This window comes from Podarcis raffonei, chromosome 16, assembly GCF_027172205.1.
Source record: "Podarcis raffonei isolate rPodRaf1 chromosome 16, rPodRaf1.pri, whole genome shotgun sequence".
Classification (NCBI taxonomy): Eukaryota; Metazoa; Chordata; class Lepidosauria; order Squamata; family Lacertidae; genus Podarcis; species Podarcis raffonei.
The window spans coordinates 32,713,190-32,730,029 of NC_070617.1; the positions used below are offsets into that span (position 1 = coordinate 32,713,190).

General features: G+C 46.2%; 1 protein-coding gene and 1 non-coding gene across 14 annotated transcripts in view; one reads left to right on the top strand and one right to left on the bottom strand.

Moving 5' to 3' along the window:
- The window catches only part of FBRSL1 (fibrosin like 1), a 775,633-nt gene that overhangs the window by 672,488 nt on the left and 86,305 nt on the right, over positions 1-16,840 (bottom strand). The gene's annotated exons all lie outside the window — the stretch shown is intronic.
- Positions 9,438-9,506, top strand: TRNAA-UGC (transfer RNA alanine (anticodon UGC)). The gene has a single exon. It is a non-coding gene; the product is annotated as a tRNA-Ala (tRNA).

Here is a 16,840-nt window from a genome sequence, read left to right on the forward strand (position 1 = left end):
TATGCTAGCTGGGGCCAATGGGAACTGGAGTCCAACATCATCTGGAGGAAGCCAGCTTCCTGGTTTAGTGGCAGGGCACAGGTTTTTCAAGCCAGCTTCTGTCTCTGGCATCTCCAGTCATATCTGGAAGCCAAGGTTGGTTGTTGGCTTCCCACCTGTGATATGTTTGGGAGAAGCAGTTTAGCTTATGGCCACCAAGTTGGGTGGCTTTAAAGGGAGATCAGACGACATCACGGAGGAGAATAAGCCTGTCAATGACTACTACTGGCTATGTTCTCCTTTCACCACTGAAGGCAAGTCTGTCCATGAATGTGGGCACTTGAGTCTTCCCACAGGATTCCCATAAGCATCTGGTTGGCCACTGTGGGAGCAGGATGTTGGATCAGACAGAGCTTTTTTCTGATCCAGGGCGTTTCTTAAATTCTTATGCCTGCCATCAATGCTTAGTAAAAGACATGCTTTTAAGCAGGAGCGGCCAACCTGTGACAACCAGATGTTCTACTACTCTCATCAGCCACACAGAACATGACCAGTGGTCACAGATGATGGGAACTGAAGTCAAACTAGTTCTAGAAGGCCATAAGTTAGACACCCTCTGTGCACTGAAATATTTGATTTTAATTCCTTAGGGCACACATTCTTTTTATTTGTACATTGATTCCAAAAAAAGTTATCATGTGCATTAATTTTTGTATCTTTGCGGTATAAAAATATTTTGGCTTTACTTTTTAAACCTTGACTTTATATTTTAAGTATTTATAAACATAGGAAGTTGCCTTATAACCCAGACACATCTAGTTCAGCACAGTCCACACTGACTGACAATGGCTCTCCACAGTCCCAGGCAGGGGTTTATCCCTACCTAGAGATGCTGCGGACTGACCCTGCAGCCTTCTGCATGCCAAGCAGCTGCTCCACCACTGAGCTATTGGTGATACTTTGGGGGTTGGGCAAAAATATTTCTCTGCTTTTGTTGCAATACCTATTGCACCATTATAGACCATGGACGTTCTGGAATCCAAACAACTCAGGCAGAAACTTCATTCTGCTAACCTGGCTATTACAGTCGTACCTTGATTGACGAACACCTTGCGATTTGAACGTTTTGGCTCCCGCACGCCGCAAACCCGGAATTGAGTGTTCCAGTTTGCAAACGTTCTTTTGAACCTGAACGTCTGACACAGCTTCTGCAGCTTCTGATTGGCTTGGTTTCTGAACATTTTGGAAGTCAAATGGACTTCCAGAACGGATTCCGGTTGACTTCCGAGGTATGACTGTAGCTGACAAGCCAGTTAACACACTTCTAAACCTGCGGGCAGAAAACCTAGGCAAAAAAATTCATACAGGATAAAATTATTGCCTATCCTATAAATCCTGGCAGGCCTTTGTGCAGATAACACATTTTATGGCCATACAGTATCGTTTTATATCTTTCTCACAGCGTCTTGTTCTTCTGTATCCATAATTATATTTTACTTGCTGGAATTATGCTTATCCATCACTGTCAGGCCAAGATGGCTCCAGGTCACCCCGACATTCAACAGAGAAATGGCATGCTCTTCTTCTGGTTAAGAAGATGGACTCTACTGGACTCTTTCTTTATTTGCTTCATTGTCAACTGATAGCACCAAGTGGGGTGTCCCTGTCCCCCACCCCAAATCAGCATGAAATCAACACAGCCTTGTTATGAAGCTCCATGAGTTGCTAGCCTGTTTTTACTCACACACTTTTTTCATTCATATGAAGAAGAAGAAGAAGAAGAAGAAGAAGAAGAAGAAGAAGAAGAAGAAGAGTTTGGATTTGATATCCCGCTTTATCACTACCGGAAGGAGTCTCAAAGCGGCTAACATTCTCCTTTCCCTTCCTCCCCCACAACAAACACTCTGTGAGGTGAGTGGGGCTGAGAGACTTCAGAGAAGTGTGACTGGCCCAAGGTCACCCAGCAGCTGCATGTGGAAGAGCGGAGACGCGAACCCGGTTCCCCAGATTACGAGTCTACCGCTCTAAACCACTACACCACACATATGACAGAACCCACTTACACAAAGTAGGTGAGGAAAATCAAACAGATGAGTAAAACAATTTGCGAGCTATAAGCTCTGCTGTGTTCCTTGCTTCCACTCCTCTCTCACTGCCCTAATAACTTAATTCATGGGTAGGCAAACTAAGGCCCAGGGGCCGGATCCGGCCCAATCGCCTTCTAAATCCGGCCTGCGGAAGGTCCAGGAATCAGTGTGTTTTTACATGAGTGGAATGTGTGCTTTTATTTAAAATGCATCTCTGGGTTATTTGTGGGGCATAGAAATTTATTCAGCCCCCCCCAAAAAATATAGTCTGTCCCCCCCACAAGGTCTGAGGGACAGTGGACCGGCCCCCTGCTGAAAAAGTTTGTTGACCCCTGACTTACCGTATTTGTTGCACCATAACACTCACTTTTTTCCTCCTAAAAAGTAAGGGGAAATGTCTGTGCGTGTTATGGAGGGAATGCCTACGGGTGGCATACCTACGGATTTTCCTCCTCTAAAAACTACGTGCGTGTTATGGTCGGGTGCGTGTTATAGAGCGAAAAATACGGTAATTCTTCTCTCCCACCCTCCAGCTGAAACAAACCTTTCCCCATCGCCTCCCTTTAAAACATTTACAAGAGCACTCCCCTTTAGAAAGGTGCTGCCAAAGTCCTTTTGGGCCCAGAAGTACTCTGGGATAGAGATAGAGATTAGAGAGATATATGGCAGACTCAGGTAAGGCTGACTCAGATGGCAGCTTCAGGGAAGTTGCTCAGTGCTCTGTGTTTGTTTTGACAGCACAATCCCTCACCCGGAGGGAAATTCACACACTTGGCTTACATGGAATTCCTGGCTGCCAATGGTGACGACCAGGAAACTGGTTCAAGACAAGAGCAACATGAATGTAATTTTTATAATGGTCCGCGATGACCCATCAATACACCTGCTTTGCACAAAGGCTATGTTCTATCTCCACTGCTGCAGCTGTATGCCTCTGGATGTCATTTACTGGGAACCACAAATGGCGAGAGCGCTCTTGCACTCAGGAAGGCCCTATTTGCAAACTTTCCAGAAGTATCTGGTTGGCCACTGAGAGAACACAGTGCTAGGCTAGAGGGGATTTTGGCAGCCCCCCCCCAAATGCACAAGCAAAGGGGAGCAATGAGCAGGACTCTTCGTGCTCTGCTATATTTAGTATGATCTACAAATATGTACGCACTGGCATGCTGCCACGAAGGCAACGTGGCCCCAGGGCTGAAAGGGGTTTCCCCACCTCTGACCTACACAATCAAATGCAGCACTATCCAAATTGCAGAAGCTAACAACCCAGCAGCAAATATGAGAGCTAAAGCCACCAGCCACACTACAGAAACCGAAAAAACAGAATCTCAAAATGCCTGCCAGTTTTTTTTTCATGCCAAAAGGATAACATGGTTGCCAGGAAGCTCCCCTACAGAGAGCAATTTATAGCTTGAGGGGACACCACTGAAAGGCCCCTCTCTGTTATGGTCACTGACAGGAGCAAGCCAGCAGTAAATCACACCGTTCAAGTTGGAGTTAACACTTTATTAACAAGAATACAATCTGCACAGACTTGGTGGAGTGTCAGGCCTATTGAGCACAGCATCTCATCCCTGGTCTTACCCCATAGACTCAGAGTCCCTGCCTCCCCACAGCCTTTTAAGTCCCTCTCCAGAGTTTTCCCCAAGCAACTGGAGACTGTGCCTGAGTGAAACCAACCTCTCATCTGCCCTTCTCATGCCTCTTCTGGTTCTGGGAGACCAGGGGGAGAGGGGGTTGTTCCAGCAGATGGGGGAGACACCTGTGACTCTTCACCAGTCGACTCATCTCTGCATCTTGGCCTCACTCCTCCCCTGCTTCAGCTTCTGCCCCTGATACTGGACTCCTCTCTGCCACAGACTCTCCTGGTTTACTAAGCTCTGTTACCTCTTCAGCTTCTGACGTCTCCTCTTCCCAGTCTTCTCCTTCTGACCACTCATCATCATCTCACCACCAATCTCTGGGCTCTGAACCTTCTTCCTTTGGTGGTTCTCCAGCTGGTTTCTCCCACAATTCCTCTGCGTCCAACCATTCCCTGGCAATCACCTTCCAAACTTTGGAATGATAGAGCACTCAGAGAAGATTCTCTACACATACACACACTTTGTCCAGGTAGGCTAGTATGTCTACTCTGGAAGTACCTCTCCATGTTTTCAGGTAGAGGCAGGTCTTTCCTATCACTAGTGATCTCATCCGTTTAGCTGGAGATAGACAGATGCCAACAACAACCAGGAATTGAACTTGGGATCTTCTGCATGCAAAGCAGGTGCTATCCACTAAGACAGAGTTTCCTCCCTAGTATAGAAAAAGGAGTCAAGAGAAATGCCTAAAGGGCTAAAGTAGAGGTATTGTACTAATCCTTTGGAGGGTGATGTGAGACCTAGTGAAATCTTTCATTGTGTCTCACTGTGAAGTATTTCTCAAAGCTTCCCAAACTCCTGCATGCTTAAAATTCTGATACCCATTAATTAATTACTGCAGGCGAAAGGATAAATCTTCTGAAATACAGTTTCCTGTTACTGCATATGTTCTTGACTGCAGCGGCAGTGCACCATGGCCCCCAGGGCTCTCAGATGTGTTTTTGGTTGGATTTGCTCACAAGATAAATTATTGCTTCTGCTGTTCTGGTATGGAATGCATTGCTCCTTACCTGTTACTTCTGTAAGCAAAAACTGCAGGCGTGTACAGATTATTATTTTAAGTTTATTATCAAAATTAAATATCGTTTAAAAATAATAATTACCGGAAGTTTTAAATGAGAAGGCTTTTTAGGACAAGCCATCAGCACGCACAGAACTATTGTTTTGACTTCCCATTTCATATAAATCATTCCCCTCCCTTCCAATCAATGCAGTCCGTTTCGGAGACTTCTCCAGCATGCTTATCTCAAGTTGCTGCCAAGTGTGACCTCGCCCTGGCCTAGAAAACATGGAGGGAGTGCTGACCAGCTGGTGTCATGAAGCTTCGCCCTGCCCCACTCATATTTCACGCCAGGCATGAAAAGGGCAGGGTAATGGGAATGAAAGCCGCTCATCTGTAGGTCACCAGCTCCTTCGCCCGACATTCTGGTCAGCAGCAGAAGCGTCAACAAGAATTTACTTGGAACGCATGAACTCTGAAAGCTTGAAAGGGCTTCTGGACTTGACCCAGCACCTTATGGAAAGGCTCAGGGGTGGGGAACCTTTTGCAGACCAAAGGCCACATTCCCTTCTGAGCACTGCAACATGCCCATGGTGGGAGGGGCTGGAGGTAAAAGTTGGTGGAACAGGAAATGCAAATGTTAACCTTGTGCTGTAGGGCTAGTTTCACCCACATACCTCTCTGTCCTCCATCCAGGCAAGCAAGAGGCATGATCAGAGTTCAAGGGCACGTGCCAACCAGGCAAAAGTACATGGGGTGCAAAGCAAGACTACCAAGGGGCATGACCAAGAAGACTGTGGGGGGCAGACACAGAGCTCTGGAGGTTCCCCACCATGGGGAAAGATGCTCCCTTTTGATATGGCTCCTCCTTTCCCTTGCTGCTGGCACCCATTCACCTGAGATACTCCTTACCTGAGAAGGAGTGCCAACTGTTGCATGTTTCTCCCTCTCCCTCTGGAGATGGTGTGGATTGGGCCAAGAGGGAAAGGCAAGTGAATGGGCAGCTGCTACCACACACTTCTCCAAAGCATCTTTAATGGGCAAGGCAACCACTGGGGTTGCGTTTTAACAATGTATGGCAATTACAATTCCTCTCGGAGACAGAGGGGCTCAGTTACTAACCACTAGGTCTTACTGCACCAGGTTTGCTCAGTTCCAAAATGGCAATTGTCCTGCTTTTTCCAGTTTTCCCTTACACCAGTGGTTCCCAATTAAGCTTCTGAAAATCTTGGTATCTCTATTGTAGTTTTTGTTATGTGAATAGTGCCACGGACCCCCTGGGTGGGTTTGATGGACCACCTGTGGTCTGTAGACAACCAGTTGGCACAATTATCGTGTGCACACAAGAGACAGGGGCAGGTCTTCTGGAAAGGAAGAAAATCCACCTTGCTATTTCCGAGACGCACAAGTTTGTTGTTTATGTTGTTTTATGGCTGGGGAAGAACAAAGGAAGAAGAGCTTGCTTTGCTAAATGTTCTGTTCTCTGACCCACCGAGAGAGACATTTGGCCTCAGGTGAGAGGCAAGCCTGTGTGCACATCCCTGTCTTGTTTAGACATGCAAGATCTCCATCACCAGCACTGCAGGAGAAAAAACGCTTATTGTTTTACATGTTTACAAACAGCCCTTTCAGATCTCTGTCCCCTGAGGAGGCGTGCATTGTAATAAATTCACAGTTCGCATGATGATGATTTAAACAGCTTTGGAGTGGCATGTTTTTAATGACTTGTTCCAATTTGTCTGCCTCTCCTGCCTGTCAACTCCCCCCGCTGGCAGGAAGCCTGTTCCTGTTGCATAAACATTTATCAGCCAGATGAAGGAGTTGCACTTTTTCGTTGTTTTGCTTTGTGGTTTGGGGAGGGGGGGAGGAGAGAGAGAAAGGGACAAATTAGCAGCGGTGTCATTTAATCTCAATGCCCAAGCCTGGTCAACACCCAGCCACCAGCGGAAACAGACTCTCACTGCATAAAGCAGGGGATGCAGCTGAAACAATGCTTTTTTCTCTCTCTCTCATATTGCAAAAACTCAGTGAAGCCTCCTCATCCTGGAACTTTCTGGATTAAAAGTACAGTCGTACCTCGGAAGTCGAACACCTTGCGACTCAAACGTTTTGGCTCCCAAATCCCACAACCCCAGAAGTTTGCGACTTTTCTTTGGAACCCGAATGTTCGACACGGGTTCTGCAGCTTCCGATTGGCTGCAGGAGCTTCCTGCAGCCAACTGGAAGGTGCGCCCTGGTTTCTGAACATTTTAGATCAAACGGACTTCCGGAATGGAATCCATTCAACTTCTCAGGTATGACTGTACATCTTCAGACAGCAAAGAGCTAAACTGTGGAGTTGGCTCCCACCAGATGTAGCGATGACAACCAACTTGGAAGGCTTTGAAAGAGGATCAGAGAAATTCGCGGAGGAGGAAAAAGCCATCAAGGGCTAACAGCCACAATAGTTCTGTTCTACCTCTCCTGTTGGAAGCAGCATGCCTCTGAATGTCACTCAATGGGAATCACAAGTGGGAGAAGAGTACTCTTGTAATCGCTTCCTTTTTGTGGGCTTCCCATAGGCATCTGGTTGGCCACCGTGAAAATAGGACATTGGACTAGATGGGCCTTCAGCTTGACCCAGCAGGCTCTCCTTAGGTTCCTAATGCTGCTTCGCCGTAGTATCTGCCATTGTCTGAAACTCAACTGTCTAAAGCTTTCGTTGACCCAGATGTTGTTTGACTACAGCTGTCATCAGCCGATATTTAGGGGTGATGTCACTTGTGATCATGTAACACCTGGAAGGGCCACAGGCCTGTGTTAGGTCCCAGCACTGAAACTGTTGGTACCTGGGATTATTCCAGTATAGCCTAATACTAATCTCCTCTTCAGAGAAATGAAGAGGCTTCTGAAACTGTCAACGCACGGCTGCCGATATACCAGCATTTGCTCCCTGCAAATCCTTAGCTGCATGCAAGTGAGTGATGGCAAGGGAGGGGAGAGTGGAGGATACTTTGCTCCTAATACAGCCTGCCTAGAAAGATGCATTTTAAAGAACCCAGCCAAAACACTTAAATGCAGTTCAATCTAAACATTTTCCTAGCATACCACCCCCCCAGCTCTTCAGAATGTTGTGAATAAAGAAAGGCGCCTAGCATTGCAGATTTTTTATACTCCTCACTAAACATTGTCACTATGCGGTACCATAAAATGACTAATTGTGTTGCAGTAAACAGAGGATGGAGAGATAAAAGTAATTATAACTTGGCAAACAGGAATCCTCTTTAACTGGGGTTGCTAAATGAGGGCGCCATTGCTAAAGCTCATCTAGTTCTCACATCACGCATAGGGAGCACCAAATTATCACCATCCATTCCGTTTTGACTATCCTTTCATCTACATGGCTTGTAATTATGGCCCCTCCATTAATACCGGTTTGGCATTACCACTGACCGGGTCCTTCCTTGTTTATCCAGACTTCTGCATTTGACATTCCTATGTTGGAGAGGGAACTAATCTCTTGCTATCCTGGAAACACGTGGCTGCAATAGCCTTGAGCATCCAACTTACATGCATGGGGGAAGAACAAGAGGTTTCTTGGTATTTTTGGCGCAGTTGCTAGTACTGCTTAAGAAGCAAGCCGATTTACAGTATAAAATGAAGGCTTGGCTTTTCAGCAAGGTAAGGGCTATGGCAGAACCTTTAGAAAGGTGTACTTTTGTGCATTTTTTAAAAGAAAAATTGGTTTCATTAAAAGTCACTTAAGCAAAGATTAGATGTGCACCCTGGGCACAATGGCTATTTTCTACTTATGCTGTCACAGGCAATAGCAGTGCTTTTTTTCTAGAAAAAGAGGTTACAGTACTCACCATTAAGTTGTTAAAGTAAGTGCCACACTTTTTAACAACAGCAAAATGAGGTGCCGGTACTGCGCACTGTTGAGTACCCCCTGAAAAAAGCACTGGGCTTTTTAATTATCAGTTGCTGTGAATCACGAGTGGCTTGAGTGCTGTTGGGATAACCTGACAATCTAGTTTCAAGGAGGAGAATTCATCTCCACAAGCCTACAAGGCTGTTCCTCAAGCTTTGGTCAAAGCACTTGACCAGCTACTTATGGAAAAGCTTGCGAAGAAGTGGCCACATCAATGAGAGATGCCTACCACTAAGAGAAACTCTGAAATTGCAGCAATACGTCATGTGCCCTAAGAACAGAGCTTTGAAGGGAGCTGTTTTGCATGTGGCCATGGCCTCCATATAATGGGAGCTTTCTCTGTGACTGGGGTGCCTACTTGGTGCATGAGTCCAAACACAATGCATCTTCAAACTGAAATCCTTCTCAGCTGTCTTTTTTGTGGGGACAAGAGGGACTGAGCCCTGGGAGTGTTCAACTACAGGACTTCAGAGGCTGTGCTCAAAACTGTGTTGCATTTTTTAACTGAGTCAACCAGGTAGAGCCAGGCATGGCCAAACAGGACCCTCCAGCTGTTTTGGGACTACAACACCCATCATCCCTAGCTAACAGGACGAGTGATCAGGGATGATGGGAGCTGTAGTCCCAAAACAGCTGGAGGGCCGAGTTTGGCCATACCTGAGCAAGACCGAGTTCTTGGTTCTAAGCCCTGTTGGGTAAGGGGAATATAAAGGCAATAAATAGGGAGCAGGCATTTGAAACTGGAGCAAAAAGCAGCATCGACAGAGAATTGTGCAGCTGGACCTCATTCAGGATGCCTGTACACTATGGATTAGGGAAGGGCAGTAGCTCAGTGGCAGAGCATCTGCTTTGCATGCTGAAGGTCCCAGGTTCAATCCCTGGCATCTCCAGCTAGGGCTGGGAGAGACTCTGTCTGAAATCTTGGAGAACTGCTTCATGTCCTTGTAGATAATACTGAGCTAGATAAACCAACGGTCTGAACTCAGTATAAGAAGGCTCCCTACAGATGGGTCTCTGATCTTGCATTTGTCCCATGTCTGACCGAGTCTCCATTCATGCAATTAAGAGTTTCAAGGTATCTCACAATCTAGCCCAGTCCTTTGCCATTGCAGAAAACCCACTATCACAGCATCCCTCTCCTTCCCCTTGTACCCCTGCCCAAAGCTTGAGAGAATTCCATCTCAGTTGCCCAGTATTCTCACCTTCCCTTTAGATTGCACAGCTGCATGTGGGACTGCAGAGGCCTTCTTGGAGCACCTAGAAGATCTTCCCCCCTTTCTGAAATTAGGCTCGGAAGAATTTTATTGCAGCCAGTAGAACAGCTTGCAGGGTGTATTTAGCTGCAGCGCAGGTTGTGACAACGAGAGTTTATCCAGTTTGCAGATGTGCCCACAGTCCCTAGAATGATGGCTTCTGAGCCGCCTCATTCGCTCCACGAACCTGTTTTATGCAAACTGAAGTTCTGTGTTGCCTATGCATCCACACCTGCATGTATATACAGCAGGTCACCAGCACCTCCCTCAAAAGGACAACACTTTTAATTAAATGAGCGGCCAGGTGATACACTTAGTGCCAAGCTTAACATATGTTTTAGCTGATAAGCAGTGTTGTGTTGGCAGGGTACGAATGCTGAATTCAGACTTAAGATACTTGTATTTTTTTCACCCTTCTCTTAACAGCAGACTACTAGTAAAGCAGAGAACATACTTCAGATTCCACACATTGGTACAGTGGTACCTTGGGTTACATACGCTTCAGGTTATAGCTGCTTCAGGTTACAGACTCTGCTAACCCAGAAATAGTACCTCGGGTTAAGAACTTTGCTTCAGGATGAGAACAGAAATCGTGCTCCGGTGGCACGGCGGCAGCAGGAGGCCCCATTAGCTAAAGTGGTGCTTCAGGTTAAGAACAGTTTCAGGTTAAGAACGGACCTCCAGAACGAATTAAGTACTTAACCTGAGGTACCACTGTACTGCTTTCTGGCAGGCAAGAGGTCCAGACTGCTCCTTTCCCAAATTTTGTCCTGACACCAGTCCTTTTCAGGCGTGTTAGGCTGGGATAGCTTTGAGCAGCAGTGGAGTGTTAAAAGCTAGCTCAGGGGTTCAAATGCGGCTCGCTGTCATGCCCCACAACCCCCCTGTCCTGTTGGGGAGCCTGAGAGATATCAAGGTGACCCAGTGAGCTTCATGGCCTTGTGGGGTTTTTGAACCCTGGTCTGCCACACCCTGGCTGGACACGCTAACCGCGACACCACCCGGCTCTCAAAGTCAACCCTAGCCAATGCACACGCATTAATTAAGCAAGAGCACCTTATTACATTAAACACACACACACACAAACTCGATGGGCACTATTATTTATCAAGCACACAGGCGACGGCACTGATTGTTAACAAGTCTGATTGATTAGACAGGCAAAATGGGCATCGGTTTTCATTCCCTGGGATTGCCATATGTTTCTTCTTAATCATCGGGAGGAGTGGAGGTGGAGGAAGAGGAGGAGGAGGAGAAGGAGAAAAGGCTCTGTGGTGTTTTTTTTCTTGAGTAGCCGAACAGGTGTTGAAGCAAATCCTTAATGCTTTGAGTTTCGCCTCTTTTGAAGCAGATGGGGTGGGTGGATGAGTGGGAAAGGAGAGAGAGATTAGATTCTAGCCTCTCGTTTTCTCTGGCCTCAGGTCAAGAGCTCCAAAGAAGACTTGGCTATTAATCGTTAAAATGTTCATTTGATGTGAAAAAGGGACACCCCCTCCCTTAAGACCAAGAAGTGAAATAATGCTTCCCTTCACCAATATCATGTTCCTTTCTCTCTTTGCACACCAAGAAGTGCCAGGGGAGAGTTCTTTTATATTCTTAGGAATATAAAACAAACTTCCTCTTCATTTTAGGCCCCTAAGTGGGAAAGGCAGGGGGTCAGGTTGGAGACAGTGGTGTGGTTCGTACACAATGCTTAACCATGGTTAACACAAACCATAGTTAACACTGAAATGTCTGGCAGAGAACTGCTTAAACTTTGGTTTATTAATTTACCAAATAGTTAAAAGCTCCAGGAAGTACAGATGAGCCTCGAGAGTGGTTTGCATTTTTTGCAGCTCTTCAGCTTTGGGGTGAACTACAGCTAAGCCCCCAGGCTCTGCTCATACTCCTAACCATGGCTTATAGTAATGTGTGAAACAGGCCAGTGTGAGATTTTTTTTTTAATCCCTCAGCTAAGAGTACAATAAAACAAAGATACCACAAAGCCGTTGCCTCGTCACCCGAGAGTCTCAAATCAGGGCCCTGTGCCAAAGTATGCAATTCTGAGAACAGGGAGCAAAAATGCAGGTGTTTTAACACGAGAGGGCAAACGCTTTATTGCAGTAACTAGGAAATGCCACCTCCGATAATTACACATTCATCCATTTACAGCAATATGATATGATTGTGGAAGGAGGGGCAGAGGGCTTGTCAAAAGGCTGCTCAGATCAAAAGGGCTCCCTTAGGTTTAAACATGGAAATTAACACTGCTGCGTTAAAATGTTCTAACCCCACTAAGTCAACTTTCATTTCTCTGCAACGTTTTACTGCTTTTGCATGAGCCTGGGCAGTGACCTGTGCTTTCAAGCTAATGCATGTTACCTTCGCAGCTTTAAGCCTCCTCTTTTTAAAACACCCTTTCTGTTCTTCCCTTCCATACAATTTCCATTAGCCAGATGAGGTAGGAAGCGAGCAGGAAGAGAATGCAAATTATCATCTATGTTACCTCTCTGGCTGAAATTCACCTCTGTGACAAGGGGAAGAAGAAGAAGCAGAGCCAGTTTTGGGTGCCCAGGTATATGTCAGAACCTGCAACTTCCAACATTCAGCTTCGTTGGATGGTCCCAAGTTCAAGTATAATGAGAGGTTCAAAGTAATGCACTTGGCACACTCTCCTTGTGTTGAAGTGTTGTTTTCACAGGGAAAACATGTCATACAAAAACAAGAGAGAATGCTATTCAGCATCTAGTTTGGCGGCGGGGGGGGGGGAGAGAACAGGAGCCCTCACAAACTGCAGTGCACTGCAAGTAATTTTTGTTTTTAGCTATCTGCTGATTTTAATTTGTTTTGATTTTTAAAAATAATAATAATACTTATTTTAACTGATTTTAATATTTCTCTCTCTCTCTCTCCCCACTTTCTCCATGCAATGCATAGTTTTATAAATTTCTAGCATATCACCTCTTATTCGCGTTTTCCTTAAAGAGTCACAAATGCTGCCTTATACCGAGTGGCAGCACATCGGTCCATCTAGCTCAGTACAGTCTACACTGACTGGCAGCAGCTCTCTGGGGTTTCAGGCAGGGAGCCCTCCCACCACTACCTGGAGGTGCAAGGTGGTTCTTTTTAATGAGATTCAGAAGCAAGACAAACACAAGAAGATTGAAGATTTTATTCTAAACAGCAAGCATTATATACATTACCAAGCAAGGACTTCGATCTGCCACTGGGAAGCCGTCAAGAAGTGGCAAAGAGACACCACCAGGCAGCCTCAGGTTGCAGGACCCTCCGGCCATGAGTTTGTACACGAGTTTCACAGAAGTCCTGCCCAACACCATTGATTTATAGCTAACTAAGTCTGTTAGCCCACGTGTCTTGCCTGACTAGCTAGTAAAGGTAAAGGTAAAGGGACCCCTGATCATTAGGTCCAGTCATAGCTGACTCTGGGGTTGTGGCACTCATCTCGCTTTATTGGCCGAGGGAGCCGGCGTACAGCTTCCGGGTCATGTGGCCAGCATGACTAAGCCGCTTCTGGCGAACCAGAGCAGCGCACGGAAACGCCATTTACCTTCCAGCCAGAGAGGTACCTATTTATCTACTTGCACTTTGACGTGCTTTCGAACTGCTAGGTTGGCAGGAGCAGGGACAGAGCAACGGGAGCCCACCTTGTCGTGGGGATTCAAACCACCAACCTTCTGATCAGCAAGTCTTAGGCTCTGTGGTTTAACCCACAGCGCCACTAGCTAGTGCAGATTATTAATTAGCTAGCCCCCTCTTCCAATACCCCACATTCTTCCAAACAATGTCTGACACAAAAGAAGGTCAGAAGGTACCCTGCAATTATCACTTATTCCGTCCACCAGATTATACATTAAAGGCTGCTCTCAGCCATCAAAGTGCAGAACAAGAGATGGAGGGGAAGTAAACAGAGGCAGGAAGAGGTAACGGTAAAGGACCCCAGGACGGTTAAGTCCAGTCAAAGGCAATTATGGGGTTGTGGAGCTCAAATTTCAGGCCGAGGGAGCCGGCGTTTGTTCACAGACAGCTTTCCAGGTCATGTGGCAGCATGGCTAAACCGCTTCTGGAGCAACAGGACACTGTGACGGAAACCAGAGCACACAGAAATGCCGTTTGCCTTCCCACTGCAGCGGTACCTATTTATCTACTTGCACTGGTGTGCTTTTGAACTGCTAGGTTGGCAGGAGCTGGAATAGAGCAACGGGAGCTCATTCCGTAACCAAGATTTGAACCACCGACCTTCCAATCAGCAAGCCCAAGAGGCTCAGTGGTTTAGAACCACAGTGCCAACCGCATCCCTGGCAGGAAGAAATGACCATGTCAGATCACTAAACTCCTTGAAATACATTTGTCTTCCAGATAGATTGCCCCTGGAGTGAGGGACTGAACCTGAAGCCTTCTGCAATGCAAAGGCAGATGCTCTACACCACTGAGCTACAGCCCCATCAAACATTAGATATGACTCTTACTGTGAAGGCTCCCTGAGATATATTTGCAAGCTGGGGAAAAAAAGGAGCAGCCAGACAGAAGAGTGGCAGGTGCCAATCCTACCTAGAATAAAACAGAACTGACTGGTGTGAGGCTTAAATGCCTTTCCCAACAACTGCTTATTTCAAGGTTTTGTCTCCTCTGCTTCTCAGGGGTTTTTCTTTTGCCTCCATCACCACAGATTGCTCAGCACTTCTCAGCTCCCCGACCCCCCCCCTTAAGTACCTGGAGACAAGAGGCAGCTGGGAGCAGGCAAGTGGAAGTTACAGCTTGACAAGAACCAAGAAATGCAACTGCTGTTATACCAAAAAGAAGTAGTAGTTTGCAAGGCAGAAGGTGAGAATAAAACCTTGGCTCTTTTTTTTTTTTAAGGCAAGAGTTTCTGATTCTGGTAAAAAGCAGTCTCTTAATATGCCAGTGTGCCAGTTTTTCCCCTCTCCTCTCTCTCTCTCACTCCCAAATTGAAGTAGTCAGGGAAAAGCGTTTTATTTTTAGAAAGGCAACGTGCTCCTTTTGTCCGCTTCAGCAGACACCGCTGCATCACAGTAAGGCGATCCCATTGCAGCCGCAACGTGAACCGCATAGTCAAACACACAGGAAGTTCCTAGGCAATGTGAAAAAGCATTTATTGTGCTGTGAAGTCCTGACATGATGGTTATACATGTCAGGTTTCTAAAAAAGAAAAAGAAAAAAGAAATTAAGAGGTGGGAAGAAAACACCAGGTACACTGTCATATAATGGGCCTGCAGTTTCCATGTCAGAAGGGTAACTAAAACCCACTTTGCAGGTAGAGAACAGGTGAGGCTATACCTGCCATGCCCAAAGTAAACCATATCTCAAGGCTAATAAATGCTTTGTGGGATTAGCTTTCATGAACAGCACCCTGCTACCTTGGCTGTATTAACGATTTTCTCTTTTTAAATATTGTCACTATGGTTCTACATGTATTTGCTTTTATGCATGGTTTATGTTCGTTTGTTTTTAACTGGACAGTGCATTTTAGCAGTGTCTTGCATCCAATGTTATTTGTACATCGCTCAGAGAGCTTTTCGATCAAGCGGTTTATAAATCTAATAAACAAACAAGATGTTTTGTGCAGTTTCCCATGTAGCAACAAACTCTGTGGGACATTCTCAGTATCGTATTTCTGTGGCCAAAAGGGTGATCTCTCTCTCACTCTTCAGCTGTTTGCTACTGCAATGGAATCCTTGGCATGGGCTGCTAAAAGCTACCTCACTTCCCAAGAGCGAAAGGTGAGGACTCTTCCAGGGACCTGCCTGGGACCAGATGCAAACAGGCTCTTCCCCTCCTGGAACTGCCTGCATTCCACCACAACAGTATATAATATACATACACAGAAAGGACAGTCTCTTGGCAGAGGATGTGGTCCTTTGTGTTAAGAATACTAATGCTCCCAGTCATGATGAATGATGAATGATTTAGCTCCATATGGCACAACTTCTGCCTATGAACTTAATGTCATGAAAGACAAAAGCAGGGATGTGGGTATTCTCTCTCTCTCTCTCTCTCTCTCTCTCTCTCTCTCTCTCTCTCTCACACACACACACACACACACACACACACACACACACACAAACACACAGTGTCCATGGTCTCGTTTCCAGGTATCCTGTTGTTCATTTTGCTTTCTTTCTCTTAAACCAAGTTTCTTGCTATAACTGCAACTGCTGAGATGTGCATGGGTGACACCCCCACCCCACCCAAGTTCCTGAGCAGGGGGTGGGCAGGGCTTTTGTGTCCCCCCCCCCCGAGGCCAGCACATGAGACTGGCTGCAAACCAAAAAATAATTGAAGGAGGGTTGGACAAACACACACATGCACTCCAAAAGTTGTATGGAAACGCCATTACATTAAGGCCATGCTTCAGTTGTTGCCGTTTACACAGCGAACAGATGCCCTTTCAGAATATGCTCCCTGGGGTGTGGGTGTGTGTAAAGACCCTTTGCAGCACAAGGTGTGTAGTTTTTCATATGGGTGCTTTCATTCAACACACACTGGTTTGTGAGCTGCTATTGTCCCAGGGATGACTGTGCCATCTTGGGTTGGGGCATGTTAAAACCAGCCTCCAGGCAGTGAGCTTCCAACCATAGGGAGTTTGAGCACAATGTCCCCTTTCCTTGTTATGTCTCCTAGTCTCCATCTACCCTCCTCCCAAGAATATTGTGTTTCTCTCCATTTTCCACCAAACACGCAGGCTGCTAAGCTGGCAGCAATCATACCCGAGAGCAGGTCAGAACTCAAGAGCGGCAGAGCCTCATCAAATCAGACTCGCTGACAAAGGAAACAGTGTCTTGTGCTTCCTACAAAATGTAGGCTAAAATACCACCCATTTTCTTTCCGACCCATGCACTAAAAGATGATTTCCGCTGGCTAATTCTTCTGCTAAAACCCCCACAGGCCAGCTCTAATCCTTTTAAATAGCTTTGAGATTTCTGCTCATCTCTCCCAAATCTAGCGATCAAACG